This window comes from Capricornis sumatraensis, chromosome 8 (assembly GCF_032405125.1).
Source record: "Capricornis sumatraensis isolate serow.1 chromosome 8, serow.2, whole genome shotgun sequence".
Classification (NCBI taxonomy): domain Eukaryota; kingdom Metazoa; phylum Chordata; class Mammalia; order Artiodactyla; family Bovidae; genus Capricornis; species Capricornis sumatraensis.
In genome coordinates, this window is record NC_091076.1 from 39,776,250 (window position 1) to 39,788,084 (window position 11,835).

The window sequence follows — 11,835 nt, forward strand, 5'->3', positions numbered from 1 at the left end:
TTCAGTTTCCACCAACTTCAAGTTCAAAAATCCCACATGCCCCTTCCGGCTCTCACTCCTTCCCTGCCTGTACCTGTCAACTGTAGCTCCTCCCTCACCCTACTCTCATCACCTAAGAGGGGGAATTAGAGAGAGAATAAGAAACCAGGGAGTGAAGTCAGTTTTCCAGTGACTAAACAACACTCGAGTGAGGAAAAGAGACTCAGGAGTCACACAGACCAGGATCCAAATCCAAATTCCACCACTGATGTAGGACCTGTTTGAACAGGACTAGGCCAGTTAAACAATTTTGATATCTAGTCTTCTGATCAATACAATGTTCTGGCAACATGCTTAAGGAGGCCTCACTCTGACCCTTCTTTGGCCATAGGGGGCCAAAGAAGAAACCCTTCCCCATGAGGAATTTCTGGGATTAAGGGGAATGTTCCTATCTGGATCCTAAGCATCCCCCTGCCAAGAACTGAGCCCCAAATCCCTGCCCAAACTTCCCTGCTTCTACACAGTAGCTAAGTCCCTATTAGTTCTTCTGATGATACGCTAGCCCACTGATGTGCATACCCTTAAGTGTGTGGCATGAATCTCAGATGCCGTGGCTATAAGAATGCAGTAGAGTACCTATAATCCTAAATGTGAGTCCTGAGCCAGTGTTGGATAAAGTCTAGGGGCAGAGGGAAGAGAATAAAAAGGGTCTTGGCCCAGGAGCTCGAGAGTATTGTTCTTGTATTAGTTCCTATGGCTAGGAACTCTGAAGGGTCTGAGAATTCATTCGTTAAGGCTCACTTTGAGCCTGGCCATACATGTTCATTGTGAAAGAATACCTATTGAATTAAGATGACTAACTGTGTTGAGCAACGCTTCACTAGCCTGATTTCGAACTTCTAAATATTTAACACATGGCCTCCCTATGTACTTTTGCTTCAAGAGCTACAAATGTTATAGGTGGATCTGCCTGGGACACAGTAACTGTGTGCAACGAGATGCTATTCCTATTTCACAGAGTGCTGGTATGGCCAATTCCTAAGCGTTTTTCAGAAACTTAGCTTAAAGCGCTGCCCTAGACACATTTAGGCAATAGACAACAAACAGAAGTAGCAGCCTAGGCTTCTGGGTGCTTATGGCTTGATCGGATGTTATAAATCATATATATAGAAACATTAGAATAATCTCAGAAGTGTCTAGAATTTTATGAAACCAATTTTCTGTGAGGCTTATAGAACACTGTCTCAATTGAATTATAGTCACTAGGGTTCTATAAATCTATGTAAGCAATACCGTCCTTTCTTTGCCTGATTAAATTTTCCCATCTTTCAAAGGATCTCGAGCCTGGTCTCCTGGGTAAAGCCTTCTTGGCTGTTCCTGTCTGACCTCCGTCTCTCTTCTCTGAACTCCTGGAACAGTCAAGGTCATCAGCAAAACTTTGGCTCCTTATTATTCGTTAACTGTTTCATACTAATTGGCCTGTGTTCCTGTGGAAACAGTTTTACAAAGCCAGAAATCTTGTCTTGCATTTCACTTTACATAATTTTTTCCAAATTGCCCCTTCGCTCCATTTCCCCACCCCCTCTCCTTTCCACCTGTCTTCACCACACACTCATATTGTGTGACTTGATCAGTCCCTCTGCTATTCTTTCACAATGATGTGTTCAGCCCCAAATTACAGTACGTAATTTAGTGAATGCACACACATATGTCACATGTGGACACACACATTAATGCACAACAACTGCCAGGTCTCCCACACTTTCTAATAAACAGCACACAATGAAAAGAACTCCACATTCTTGTTCCAACTGAGAGACCAATCAGGTCTGAACAAATATCAGGCTATGAAGTGGGGAAGGTTTTGAAGAGGAAAGTAGCCTTACTGTAGGAAGGAATGGGAGGAAGTCATTGCTGGAAGTTAGGCCCCTTCATTCTCTGCTTCACATGAGTCAGGCAAGAAATATCTAACAAGCGCCTCTTGGAAGCCTCATGGCTTCAGGTACATGCTCAGGATGTTGAACCAGTCTCCTGCCTCTGACTCAGAGTAAGCGATATCCACAACGTATGCTGAGTCTTCTGCACAGCAAAGCTGCTAAGGTCACGTCCATGTCTTTCTTAGCTGTGTCAGCTTAGTTCTATCACTGACCTCACAAGGCAGAGGGCTCTGGAGGGCAGGGCCTGTCTCAATCATTCCTGAATGCCTGCTATACAGAGCAGCATCTGGTAAATAATGAGCACTCAATGAGACGCAACGCAGTATGCAGAAAGTACACAGGCTTTGAGGCTAGAAAGATCAAAGTGGAGTTGAATATTGGTTCCATCCATTATAAACTGTATGACTTTGAACAAGTTATTAAAACCTTCTCACCTAAAACAAAATGTATTATATTGTGGAATTATTATAAAGTTACAGTTACTCAACTTATTTACAAGATTTGCCTTATTCTAGAGATAATTTGAGGTAACATATAAGTATCCCAAATTTAAAATTAGGTGGTTAGCTACTGCATGTATACTAGAGGGCCATGAATGTGATTCAAAGCACCTTAATAATTCATGAGCATAAAGGGGGATTTTCCTGGTGGTCCATTGGCTAAGACTCCATGCTCTCAATGCAGGAGACCCCAAGTGCCACTCCTGGTCAGGGAACAAGATCCCACATGCTGCAACTAAGCCACAACTAAGGGTTTGCATGCTGCAACTAAAAGCCTATGTGTGGCAACTAAGACCTAGCATAGCTAAATTAACAAAAATTTAAAATAATAATTTATGACTACAGAAAGGCACAATCAGTGACCTTATTATTAAAAAACAGGCAAAAAAGACCAAGAAGATCAAGGTAAACTAGTCAGGAATCAAATGAGGTCATATAAGTGTTTCTCCCATGGATTCTCATGAAGATAAATATAGTGACAGCCCATTCAGGAGACAAAGCAATGGCTTAATAGCTTTCCTTCTTTTATCATATATACTTATGAAATCATTACAAACTGTGGTTTAATAAAGTAATTCAGTGGGAAGTGGGAAGCACCAGTGCTGAATTGAGAGGGAGATAGAGTTTAGGTATCCTAGGAGTTCTGCGGAGTTTCAACACAGTCTTCCAAAATTACCATTTCTCTCAGCCATGCTTTAAATAGTTATTAAGCATTGATCAAGCTAAGATTATAGTTTAATATGAATTTTCGGAGTTTACGTGCCAGGTTGGAAGAGAGATACTCACTTTAATAGGCAATGGAGAATGAGGAATAACTGACATCTTATGAGACCTGGGAAGTCAGACAGCATAAAAAGACCCTGGCAACACAGGTAAGAACTTAGCAGACCACTTGTCACTTATTAAACTTTCAATAAGTAACTAACATCATTAATATATTGAATATATGAACAGATACACTGTGGATATCTAACATATACTTATCTAATGTTAACTCGTTAATTGATCAAAGAGGAGTAAGCATAGAAAACAATGAATTTCAAAATTACCATTTTGAAGGTAAGGGTTTGACTTGAAGGTAAGGATAGGACTTGAGTTAATTTTATGGTGAAGAGGAAACATAGAAATACTGACACAAGAAATTGTTTAATCATTTAGCTTCAAGTATATTTTATAGACTTCTTTTTTGAATTCATAAGGAATATATGATCTGTAATACATTTTGCAAGTAACAAATTATTATCCAAATTTGTATCCAAATTCTGCAAGTGTAGGTCCTATCAAAACTGTAGCAAACATGGAGATGAAGAATTTAGCCAATTATCCTCATTTTCTAAATAGTTAGATGCCCATTAAAGACCTAGGTGCTTAAATGCTACACATTTTCCTCCCAAGATTCCCTGCTGTGATGCCATGTCTTTATCAGTAGTAAGAAATCTGAGAAACATCTAACAAACCTCAGATAGAAGGAGTGAAATACTCATTTAACAAGTATTTATTCAGTAACAATAATAATAGATAGTAATCAGAGTAATAATAATAAATCATTTATTGAGTTCTTATGTCAATGTTGCAATTTTTGTCATAAAACACATACTTACCTTTTTCAAAATCATGAAATGGATTTCCATGTACCTGCCAACCAGCTTAAGAAATGTGCCATGACTAGCGTCTCTGAAGCATCGGGTGTACGTACCCACATTCAAACAAATCACACACACTCCAGAATATTTTGCGTTAATCATTCTTTTGCTTTTCTTTGTATTTATTACATACATGTATATCCCTAAAAGAGATGGTTGGATGGCATCACTGACTCACTGGACATGAGTTTGAGCAAGCTCCGGAAGATTGTGAAGGACAGTCAAGCCTGGCATGCTGCAGTCCATGGGGTCCCAAAGAGTCGGACATGAATGAGCGACTGAACATCAACAAAAATATCCCTAAACAATAGTACTTAATTTTGTCTGTTTCTGAATTGTATTTAAATATTGAGTTGACCAAAAAGTTCATTCTAGTTTCTCCATACAGCTTAAGGAAAAGCTCGAATGAACATTTTGGCCAACCCAATAGAATCATAATATATATTTTCTTCCCTTTTAAAACTCAATATTACTATTAACATTTACCCATGCTGCAGTCTATATGCAGAGTTCATTAATTTTCACTACGGCATAGTGTTCTATTGTATAAATAAAGTGCAATGTATAGATATTACTTGTTGAATCAGTAATTATTAAATGACTTTAGAGTCTTCAGGAGTTATTCAGTGACCCTACACATATGACATCTTCTTTCTTCTCCCCTACTCCCCAATGGAAATTTCTTAGGATTAAACTAATCTTTATATTCTTCCCTTTAATCATGTGCATATCCTGGTTTTGGAGAAACCTAATCATTTTTTCCTAAGATTTTTAAATCATATATTGCCTAGAGTGAATAACCTTCTATTGAAAATGCTCATCATTATATCTCTTGGAACTTCCAGGAGGGTAAAAGAGATTAGATTCTGCTGTGATCTCCCTTAAATAAAAGCTAAATAAGAATTAGACACTAACTTTTAAGGAAAAGAGTTTACATCTTAATCATAGCGCCTTCTACAATATTGCAACTTTGGGAAACAGGAGTCTCAGGTTTTAAGATATCATAGAAGTAAAACATTTATGGTAATTCACACAGACTAGATATCTGGCTGTGTGGAAAATGTTGGGTAAAACGGTCCAGAGATAATGTAGAACTCATGCGTACTCTCTGTTCACATGAAGTGTTATTGTTGGGAAAACACATGAGGAAATGTGAAAAAGACTGCAATCTATTTCCAAATTAACCCTGCTTATTTACCCTCAAGACAGCAAACGTCACGGTAGGTAAGTTTGAAGGTGGAGCTTTATAATTGTTCACTAACTTAAATCTTCGTGTGAAAAATAATTTTAAATTGGAAATACAGGTTTTTAGGTTGCCAAGGTAAAACAATACAAATGGACACTACGCATAATCGAAACATACTTTTTTTTCTCTATCCAATTTTTACATGACTAATTCTGTTAAACAAGCCAACCACAGAGATGAGAGGGGAAGGATACAAAAATATCTACAACTAGAATATTCCACTGAGCTACATTCAGCCATTCAAAAATTATGTATCTTCATATTTTTGCTTTGCTGATTTTTTTTTCTTGGCCTCAAATATCAACTCTATCTAATCTCTAAAACCATGCCCCCTCTGCCAGTTACCAGCCTATCAATCTCCTTCCCTGTAAACCTCCTAGCAAAAGCATTCAATACCTTCTGCATCAGCCTCATCATACAATTCAATTTCTTTCTTTATAGAAAACCATTCCCTGTCCCCGCTCTTCTACTAAAAATGCTCTTCAACATTAGAAAATTCCTAAGTGGCAAATTCAGAATCAGATCGTCATTGTTATTCCACTTGACGTTTCTGGAGAATTTGACACTGCTAATCATTGTGTCCTGGAAACTTAATTTCCACAACTTTCACTCCCAGGTGTAACAAGTCCTCTTTCTCTTCTATTCTACTCTATTTACATGACACTCCTTCCCAGAATTTTTCTCACTCTAACCTGTCTTTTCTTCTAAGAATATTTCTACCTGTTTTCCATGATCCAACTAGAATGTTACCTCTTCCATATGTTTTTCCATCAAGGTTTGCACCAAATATAGTTATTTGCCCTCCCATGTTTACCTCTATTACAGTTATTATTACACTGTATATGAAATATTAATTCATATACTTGCCTTCCTCTACTAAATTGTAAAATTCCTTGAGAGTTACAATTAAATTTTATTCATTTTTCTATCCTTAGCATTATTTCAATGGTGGAAACTCATTAAGTGTTTTGTGAATGAATGAGTGAATAAAGAAGTACTGAAATGAGACATGAAAAATGGGCTTAAACTCTGACCAATAAGATAGACTGCTAGGTCATCTGACATTTGAAAAGCGAATTAAATGAACAAAGTGAGCTACATTGAACAGAGAAAACACTTAAAACCTATTAAAATGTAAAAATGAAAGAGAGAGCTCTTTAAGCACAACACCCCTTCTAGTATCGTGTTTCACTACTCTGATGAAGTTACAATAGATCTGAGGAAGATTTACTGAAAGCAAATTTTTATCTGCTCTGGTTGACCTAAAGGAAATCTAATTCTGTAGCAAATGTTAAATCTGAGTCACTGCCGCAATTATTTCAAGAACGTTGCCTCCAAGCTAGCCCACATGACTGAATTAAAAGATAGAAGACTAAAAATGCTGCTACTCTTGCTTGTATCTAGCAATTATTGGAGCCCAAGGGATGTAACAGTGGAACGAATATTGGTAACATTCAAAGACATGCGATTCCCCCCCTCCAGCTCCCCTTCTTCCTGCCACCTCCAGCATCCCCTCCTGTCTTAAGAGAATTACGAAAGTGCCGGTATTACTGAATCATATAAGCTATCAGTTACAGGTGTGGTTTTTTTTTTTTTTATAAAGCTATACCATAATCTATTCCAATTCCCTTGGAAATGGTGGTGAACAAAAGAGAAGTGAGGAGCATCTTCGTGTTCAGAAGTACATTTACACAGAGAGCCAACTGTGTGTGACACAAGGCAAAGCCATGCACTGTTTCCTTTAAGCGCCATCCTGGGGAAATGTACATGAGGCCAGACTTCTCCAACATCTAAATTGCCCTCTGGAAAGACTCAGGCCCTTCTGGAAGCTTCAGTAATGGAGTGAGACCACTGGGGTACCATTTGATAAACTGAAGCTTCAGTGCACTCAATAGGACCCTAGTGGTTTGAAAGAGTTAATGTAGCATCTGGAGGCAGATGAACTAATGCCTTGAGAATTAATTCTAGGGTTAAAGAATCTTTCTTAGATCATTAAGAACATTTCCTCTGACCTTTGGCTTTCTACAATGACTGGAAATAAAAACATTCTTGCCTATTTCATAGAACTAATAGACTAACAATGATTTATATGTTTTATTAGAAGTGATATTGAGTATATTACTGAAACATTCTCTTCTAAAGAGTAACATACTTCAAAATTCTCTTTCTCAAATCATTTCAGTTATCAAGAACATTAATATAAATTTAAAAATCTAGAATTATATATAAAACCTAACTCAAACATCAAAATCACTCTTACTCTTAGCAATTAAACCTAAAAATATTCTACGCTTAATTATGTGCTAACTTCTGTGACAGGCACTGGGAATACAATGGTAATAAAAGAGTCCCTGTCTTCAAGATACTTTCACTCTAGTGGAAGAATAGACAGTTAACTGGAAAATTGCATTTGTCTACAAAAGAAATACATTCTTCTGTATACGTTAACAAGTTGAAAATCTTTATTAGTTAACTATGTTATTGATATCAGGTTCAATGGTTAAATTTTAAAGAAATCAATTATAGATAAAACACTGTATATACTCACTGTATTAAATTTGATGGTTGTTTTTATAATAAGAAACAACATTATGATCATCCATAATTGGATCATAGAAGATAAAACCAAATGAATTTAGCTCTTCAATTCACTTTTCTCACATTTAAAAATAATCTAGTGCAACAGAAATAAAAATCTATTTCTTGGGAATTTGCTCCCCTTTCTTATTTGTCCAACTTCTTATCCAAAAGGTTATTAAAGATGTTACATGTTATTTTATTTTAAACCCTCAAGAGCAGATCATCAGCCTCCTGATTACTCTGTGGTATGGGCTTCCCTGTGGCACAGCGGTAAAGAATCTGCCTGCCAGTGTAGGAGACGTGGGTCTGACCCCTGGGCCAGCAAGATTCCCTGAAGAAGGAAATGGCAATCACTCCAGTATTCTTGCCTGGGAAATTCCATGGACAGAAGAGTATGGAGGGCTACAGTCCATGGGGTGGCACAGAGTCAGACATGACTTGGTGTCTAAACAACAACAAATACAAAATTCAAGGCCATCAAGGTTCATTACAAAATTTACTCTGATTTCCTAAGGTCATGGCTTCCTTCTGAACTTTCTTTCAATCCCTATTATCCTACCTTAGATATTCAGTAAGCCCCTATGTGAAACAGATCATTAAAATATTGGCTACAATGTATAATATAAATAGAAAAATTAATCAGTTAACATTTAAACAAAAAGTTCCATGAAGAAATCCACCCTGCTACCATGATTTCAGCTTAATAGAAAAGAGATGACCTCACCAATAACCACAGCATGTAATTTTATTTGATAAATGCTACAGAAAATAACACCAACTTTCAATGGATATGACCAGAGTAGAAGTCATTGAGTGTCTTCTTCTAGTAAGCCCAAGGAGTCATGAGGGCACAGACTGAGAAGGAGGCGAGGAGGAGAACAAGGAAACTGACAGCTAGTCTCTGCAATTCACCCTGACAATCAGCACAGTGAGTGACGTCACAAGGCACCCCCGCTTTCTACTGAAGAGACGATGTTGGCTTTGGACTTTGACACCACAGTCAACATCTAATCGTGGATTTTTCACTTTTTAATAGTATTTTCTTTTGAGACTTATCAAAATAAATGTCTTTCAAGATTCAGTATTCAGTAAAACCTAACTTTATCTTAAATTCTACTACTCCATTAACTATAAATAAAATTTAAAATAAGCCCTTTCTTTCAGAGTCATGACAGAGTTAAATATTATAATTTTATATTTAGATAGTTCTTTAGGTTAATAAAGTTTTATATCTTAAAATGGTCATGTTGTTATAGGGTATTTTAATTTTATACAGTAGACTTGTAAGTTAGCTGTTACTACTCCCATTTTATAGATGAAGTTAACTGAAGATCATGAAAACAGAGTTCCATTTCAACAAATATCAAAGGTGGACTATAAATTCCTCATGTACACTAATTGAAATTCTGTAGTTGTTTCTAATGTCTGGCACCATTTGCTAAACAAATATTTTCTTAGCTTCAAATTAAGATAAAAAGGAAGACTGAACTTGCAATACAAAAAATAAAACCCATGAGTTTTAAAAATATCTGGAGGGAATTCCCTGGCAGTCCAGTGGTTAGGACTCTGCATATCCACTGCAGGGGGATAGGGTTTGACCCCTGGTTGGGGAACTAAGATCCCATATGCATCACAGAGTAGACAAAACAAAAATATTTTGGGAGATGAACATATAGGCAATAATAACAAATTATTTTTTTTCTGAAACCCTAATAAAAATATCTCCAAAATTGCTAATCAACCAAAAATACATCCCAATTTTAAACCAATATGGTTTATGAAAATTTCTTGGGCTTTCTTAGAAGGCAGTTTTGTAAAATTCTTGAATGTAAATCTGGACCCAGGCCTTGTTTCTCCAGCACTCCATGGGAGATGATGACTCAGTGGTAACATACTTGCTTACAGTTACTACAAATTCCCAGATGGCAAATCCATGGCTATAGTTGGAACAAGCAAAACTAAGAGCTCTAGTTCCTATTCAGTCTTGACAAAGACTTCTTTCACCTTAGCATTTGAAACATTATATATATATATATATAATTTATATATTTATATTTATATAAATATATAAATGCTTGGAGATTCTCATAGTGCCTCTGAGGTTAAAAAGGCAACCTCTCTGTTTCAATATATCACATGGTAGTACTTATCTCCATCCTTTTACAGAAGCTGAAATTCTTAATAATTATAATAGGAATAATGATAAGCCCTTATATCTGAAAACAGCTTTCACATAGGGATCTGTTTTCATCTTCACAGTGTCTCTCCCCACAGTGCTGGTATCCCCCAGGGTTCTGTCTATAGTTTTCTCTCTTTCACTCTTCACAGCCTCCCTAGGCAAACTTATCCACACCTGTGGTTTCAACCACCACCTATGTGGTAACGATGCACAAATTTCTATTTTCAGCTTAGTGCTCACAATGGAGGTGCAGATGGACACGTGTACTAAACAAACCCCAGGGGCTATCTTCAGTAACTGGTACTCAACATATGTAAGCTGATGTTCTTTTCCAAGGCTCCTCTCTGTTCAAATTCTCGGCTGCTGCTAAGTTGCTTCAGTCGCGTCCGACTCTGTGCGACCCCATAGACGGCAGCCCACCAGGCTCCCCCGTCCCTGGGATTCTCCAGGCAAGAACACTGGAGTGGGTTGCCATTTCCCTCTCCAATGCATGAAAGGAAAACGTGAAAGTGAAGTCGCTCAGTCATGTCCAACTCTTCGCGACCCCATGGACTGCAGCCTACCAGGCCCCTCCGTCCATGGGATTTTCCAGGCAAGAGTACTGGACTGGGGTGTTTAGAACAACTAAAATTACCATAATCTATCAGTTATCCAAGCTGAAAATGCAAGTCTCAGCCTCTACCTTTTTTTCACATCTACATAATAACTAAGTCTTGATGTCTCTTCAGTAGGATTTCTCCTTTTTCATAGCAAGATATTTTTCACAGCATATGCCCTTACCTTTCTCTTTACTGGACAACTGAAAAAATCCCCTACATCTTTCAACCCCATTCATGACTAACTTCATGTCCAGACCACCTTCTAATTCTCCTGCCAGAATAATCCTCCTAACACAAATCCGGTGAGGACATTCCCCTGCTTTAAATCTTAAAAAAAAATTAAACATGTAATGGTAAACATGGCAACAAGATAAAGTTCAAACTTCCTGATGGAGACTACAGGACCTTAACAATATCACCCCAAATTATATTTTGCTAATCTCACTTTCTCCACACTCTTTACACAGAGACACATTTGCCAGTCCCCAAACAAGATCACTGAGTTTCACTACTTTCATGACATATTCCAATTAACAGAAACGCCCTACCTTCAACTCACCCTTTTAAGATCTACTTCAAGAGTGTCCCAGAGAACATTTCCCCTAGAAATAGTCACCCAAGGCCCTCTAGTCCCAGAGTTCCCTTATCTCATGCTAGTGGTATATGTGCATATACACCAGTGAGCCCCGCTGCTACAGTCTGGGCTCCTCAGGGTAAGTATCTCTCACTCATTTTCACATCTCTAGTAGGCGGTGGTGCACATGAACTTGGTTAAATTAAGTAATGGATATGTCTGTGTAAGAGGGTTTCCCTGGTGTCTCAGATGGTAAAGAATCCTCCTACAGTGCGAGAGACCTGGGTTCAATCAGTGGGTTGGGAAGATCCCCTGGAGGAGGGCACAGCAACCCACTCCAGTATTCTTGCCTGGAGAATCCCGTGGACAGAGGATCCTGGTGGGCTACGGTCCATGGAGTCAAAAAGAGTTGGACATGACTGAGTAACTAAGCACACGTCTGTAAGATATATAGCAATATCTCCACTTTACAGAGGTTTGGAAAAGCCATATAATTACAACAAGTCCAACTGGTTTAATTATTGAATTTAATCTCCTGCAGATAATTCTAGTGCTAATTAGATGTGGAGGGTGTTAAGAATAAAATGGGTACTAATAC